The sequence below is a fragment of the Rhinoderma darwinii genome, chromosome 3 (assembly GCF_050947455.1).
Source record: "Rhinoderma darwinii isolate aRhiDar2 chromosome 3, aRhiDar2.hap1, whole genome shotgun sequence".
NCBI classification, from domain to species: domain Eukaryota; kingdom Metazoa; phylum Chordata; class Amphibia; order Anura; family Rhinodermatidae; genus Rhinoderma; species Rhinoderma darwinii.
In genome coordinates this window covers 15,718,387-15,724,386 of record NC_134689.1, presented here as the reverse complement: position 1 = coordinate 15,724,386, position 6,000 = coordinate 15,718,387, and positions in this window count along the sequence as shown.

Sequence of the window (6,000 nt, the reverse complement as noted above, 5' to 3'; positions counted from 1 at the left end):
TCGCTTTCTTTCTTTCTTTCATTCTTTCTTTCTTTCTTTCTTATTTTCTTACTTCTACTTATTTATCTATCCAACAATCTATCTATTCAGCTCTTGCTCTTTATTCCCTTGTTTCTAGGGATTTGTGATAGAAATAAGTCATTTATATACCTTATGTTTTGCAAAGACAATACTGTTTTTTATTATACTCTTTCACAAAATGGAATCTGAAAGTATCTGGAAAATCTTCCATGCTAGAGTCAGAATTTCAATAGGATTTGTAGTATTTCAAGCCCTTGTAACTATATATTACTTATGTCTAGAAACGAGACCACTCATTACCTTCTTACATCTAAGGACATCGTTATTTCGTTATAATATAAACTCAGCAGTGTTTAAATATAAGTAATAGTCGGGTCTTAAATAAAAAGTCTTTAAATTGCCTAAAATTTCTATTACCTTTCTAGGTAGACAAGTGCAAAGTTGCTCCCTATCAGTTGCTCCCTATTAGTTGCTCCCTATTAGTTGCTCCCTATTAGTTGCTCCCTATAATTTGCTCCCTAATAGTTGCTCCCTATTAGTTGCTCCCTATCAGTGTCTCCCTATTAGTTGCTCCCTATCAGTTGCTCCCTATCAGTTGCTCCCAATTCGTTGCTCCCTATCAGTTGCTCCCTATTAGTTGTTCCCTATTAGTTTCTCCCTATCATTTTCTCCCTATTAGTTGCTCCCTATCAGTTGCTCCCTATCACTTGCTTCCTATTAGTTGCTCCCTATCATTTGCTCCCTATTAGTTGCTCCCTATCATCTGCTCCCTAATAGTTGCTCCATATTAGTTGCTCCCTATCAGTTTCTCCCTATCAGTTGCTCCCTATCAGTTGCTCCCTATCAGTTGCTCCCTATCAGTTGCTCCCTATTAGTTGTTCCCTATTAGTTTTTCCCTATCATTTGCTCCCTATTAGTTGCTCCCTATCAGTTGCTCCCTATCACTTGCTTCCTATTAGTTGCTCCCTATCATTTGCTCCCTATTAGTTGCTCCCTATCATCTGCTCCCTAATAGTTGCTCCCTATTAGTTGCTCCCTATCAGCTTCTCCCTATTAGTTGCTCCCTATCAGTTGCTCCCTATCAGTTGCTCCCTATTAGTTGCTCCCTATCAGTTGCTCCCTATCAGTTGCTCCCTATTAGTTGCTCCCTATCAGTTGCTCCATATCAGTTGTTCCCTATCAGTTGCTCCCTATTAGTTGTTCCCTATTAGTTTCTCCCTATCATTTGCTCCCTATTAGTTGTTCCCTATCAGTTGCTCCCTATCACTTGCTTCCTATTAGTTGCTCCCTATCATTTGCTCCCTATTAGTTGCTCCCTATCATCTGCTCCCTAATAGTTGCTCCCTATTAGTTGCTCCCTATTAGGTGCTCCCTATCAGTTTATCCCTATTAGTTGCTCCCTATCAGTTGCTCCCTATCAGTTGCTCCCTATCCGTTGCTCCCTACCAGTTGCTCCCTTGGTAACAGGCTGATGTTATTACACCAAGATATTTTTTTCACATTGCGTTAATAGTTGGCACCATGTATCAGTCCCACTTCTTGCCCCATTAATGCTCCTCTGGTGACACCATATTAGCAGTGACTGCCCACATTTACCATATCATCCAAATTGGTATTTAAAAAGTGCACATTTTTTTTAAAGACTTCCATTTTGTTTTCTACATTGTTTAATTGGCTTTCTTTAGATGGATCTAGAGATCCTAAGGAAAGTAGTCTGTGAGTCACAAGATTACATGATCATTAAAGAACTACTTACTGAGTTATTATGGATGTCCACACAAGATGATTCAAAAGCGCCATTGATGTTACCTTGATGAGGGTGAGGGGCAGGGAGATACTGGGTGACTGAGAGATATTTGGATTTCTGTGTGGTGTGTGGGCTCCCTGTTGCTGTCCTCTGTTGCTGCCCATTGCTCAGCTGATTCACAGATAAAGGAATATCTGAAAAGAGCAAAAAAGTGCTAAAGTAATTTATGGCCACTTAATAAATATATTACAGGTTCATCTTCTTAGCACTGAAACTTTAAATACCTCACTTTTATCACAATTCCCCAAACAAATGAATGGATAGATAGATAGATAGATAGATAGATAGATAGATAGATAGATAGATAGATAGATAGATAGATAGATAGATAGATAGATAGATAGATAGATAGATAGATAGATAGATAGATAGATAGATACAAAAAGAAAGTCAAGGGCAGCAGCATATAAAAAGAGAGAAGACGGATGCAAGCCTGAGGACAGGGCTGGCCTTAGGTGTGTGCGACCTGTGCCATTGCACAGGGCGCATCACTCCAGCAGGTGGAAGGGGGCACTGCGCTGGTTCCATTCCCCTACTTGTTTGAGAAGGGCCTGGACCGGCGACTCAGCAGCTGCATTTCAGCCCGGGTGTTTCTTCACTCAGTGGCGTTGCTACCACTGTAACAGTCATAGCGGCTGAGCGTGCCAGTGCCGCCCGTTAGGACGGGCCGGCGGCGCCGCTAGCAGCAGCTGCTACAGTGGTAGCGGTGCCACTATAGCAGAGCAGGGAGGTATCTCCCTGCTCTGCTATCTGCTATCGCCACTGTAGCTCCGTGAAGGAGCGGAATCCCCTGTGGCCGGGATTGTCTCTGTCCATATATGGATAGTGACATCAGGGGAAACTCCTGAAGCGGAATCCTCGTCCACAGCATTGCCGACGCTGTGACCGGGGATTCCACTCCAGGAGAAGCCAGTGACGTTACTGTCCATAAATGGCCAAAGGCGATAGGGGTTTCTCCTGGAATAGAATCCCCAATCACAGCGCCGGCAACGCTGTGGATGGGGATTCCACTTCAGGAGTTGCCCCTGATGTCGATGTCCATATATGGACAGAGACATCAAGCGGAGCACTCCAGGAGTGGAATCCCCGGCCACAGGTGATTCCGCTCCTTTAGGGAGCTACAGTGGCGCTATTTACAGGAAGGGGGTGCTATCTACAAGGGGGCTGTGGGCTGTGTGGCACTACCTACAAGGGGGCTGTGTGGAACTACAAACTAGGGGGCTGTGTGGCACTACCTACCAGGGGGCTGTGTGGCACTACCTACAGGGTGCTTTGTGGCACTACCTACAGGGTGCTGTGTGGCACTACCTACAGGGGGCTGTGTGGCACTACCTACAGGGAGCTGCGTGGCACTACCTACAGGGGGCTGTGTGGCACTACCTACAAGGGGCTGTGGGGCAATACCTACAAGGGGCTGTGAGGCACTATCTACAGGGGCTGTGTGGCACTATCTACAGCGGGTTGTGTGGCACTATCTACAGGGGCTGTGTGGCACTATCTACAGGGGGAATCTGTAAGTGGCGGGCTGATGGTCATTTTACTGTGAGTGGGGGGCTGATGGACATTTTACTGTGAGTAGGGGGCTGATGGTCATTTTACTGTGAGTCGGGGGGCTAATGGCTATTTTACTGTGAGTGGGAGGCTGATGGTCATTTTACTGTGAGTGGGGGCTGATGGTCATTTTACTGTGAGTGGGGGGCTGATGGTCATTTTACTGTGAGTGGGGGGCTGATAGTCTTCAAGTGGTTTTCTCCTCTGATCTCCAATTGAAAGTAATCGGAGGCAGAAACCACCTTTTGCATTCGCTTCAACGGCTTCAAAAAAATGCAAAAAAAAAAAAGTACAAACAACGCTGTCAGTTCCTCAAGGAATTTTGAGGCAGATTTATTTTGCCTTACAAAAAACGCAGTGTAAACATACCCTACGAGTGTAGTGCTTGTTTTTAGCCATTTTCCGTCTTTCTCAACAATTTTTGGTAGGGGAGCCCTGAGGAAATTCTATTTTTCCAGTGGTGCCTCAAGTCCTAAAAGGTTAGGAAACTCTGTACTAGGCTACAAGATCACACCGGCATACGCAAGGATCTCGTCGTGGAGCAGCTCAGTTCAACGTGGGAATGGGGCCTAGGTGAGTCCAATTTTTTTTATTTTTGGGGCACTGTCTACAACGGGGAGGTGAGGGGCTGTATAGCATGATCTACAAGGAGGAGGTGGGGGATTATGTCACTGTCTACAGGGAGGCGGTATGGCACAATCTACAGGGGGCACTGTCTACAAGGGGGTGGCAGCCAGGGGAGGGGGGAATTATACTCTGTGGGGGCCACTAAGCGGACATTATACTGTGTAGGGGTACTACAGGGGGCATTATATGGTGTGGCACTTAGGGGGCATAATACTTTGTGGGCACAATTAGAGGACAAAATACTATGTCCTTGAAGGGGTTATAATATATATTATTAAATATTATTATTATTATACTGTATGGGGGGCACTATATAGGGCATTATACTGTGGGGGCATTATACTTTTTTAAGGGGCATTTTTTTTTATGATGGGGTGGACCGCCGAAAGATAATTTTGCATGGGGTGCCATCTATCCTAAGGCCGGCCCTGCCTGAGGATATAGGCTATATCCTATGGGATAAAATACAAAAAAATTGGTAGCACTCCTGGATATCAAAGTGAAAGAATCAAAGTGGTGATGTCCATAGGCGACGTTTCGACAGATGCAACTGCTTGATAAAGGCAGTAGCATCTACCGAAATGTCGCTTATGGATTAGAAGTTCACCACTTTGGTTTTTTCACTTTGATATCCAGGAGTGATGCTTATTTTTTGCATTAGATTATATAGATGTCTTAGAAGATGGATAGATAGATAGATAGATAGATAGATAGATAGATAGATAGATAGATAGATAGATAGATAGATAGATAGATAGATAGATAGATAGATAGATAGATAGATAGATAGATAGATAGATAGATAGATAGGTAGGTAGGTAGGTAGGTAGATAGATAGATAGATAGATAGATAGATAGATAGATAGATAGATAGATAGATAGATAGATAGATAGATAGATAGATAGATAGATAGATAGATAGATAGATAGATAGATAGATAGATAGATTATATATATGGATATATAATAGAGAGAGAGATAAATAGATAGATATAAAGACAGACAGAAAATAGATTTGAGATTGCTGAATATAAAAGGGCTTTGCTTTATTTGGTGGACCTTCTTTAAAGCTTTCGATGTCTAAAAAGTCTTCTAGAAAATTAAAATATCCGTTTAAGTAACCCAAAAACCTGATATTGGTAACAAATAACGACTTTTGCTTCGTTATACAGTTTAGTAAGTTGCGGTGTGTAGATGTTGATGTTGTGCACTGTTTGTGATGAGTATCTATATTACACCGCCTCTGTATACATAGACCCGGGCACTGTATGAAATCCCGAGCAGTCCATTTAAGGCTTTAGCTAAAGCAATTTTCTTTGCCGTACAAACATCATTTGTATACATTCTCCGGCCCCTAAGAACATTCTGTTTACATATATATTACATACAATGGTTAATTCGTTTTGTGGGCTCTCGACATATGAAACTTAGGACTTTGGTTGAGGTCATCATGTAAGGCTTAAGTCTACAGAGGATGAGGCTAAAGAAATGACTTTAATTAGAATGTCTCTTTTATGTATGATTTGCTGATCTGATCCCACAGAAGAACTACTGTAGCACAAACTACTGAAAATGTAATGGTGTCAGAACATGACGGACATCGCAGCTTGCTGTATTTGGAGCTGTGTAGCCGCAGACCGGTCAGAGTGCCCATGCTGTCCCCCGTCCACCTTTGAAAGCGCCTACAACGGGCACGTGAGCATCAGAACTGGACCATAGAGCAATGGAAGACGATGGCCTGATCTGACGAATCCCGTTTTCTTTTACATTCTGTGGATGGCCTGGGGAAAAGCTGGCACCAGGATGTACTATGGGAAGATGACAAGCCGGCGGAGGCAGTGTGATGATCTGAGCAATGAACTTCTGGAAAACCTTGGTTCCTGACATTCATGTGGATGTCACTTTGACACGTGCCACCTACCTAAACATTGCAACATACCAAGTACACCCTGTCATGGCAATGGTATTACCTAATGGCAGTGGAGTCTTTCAGC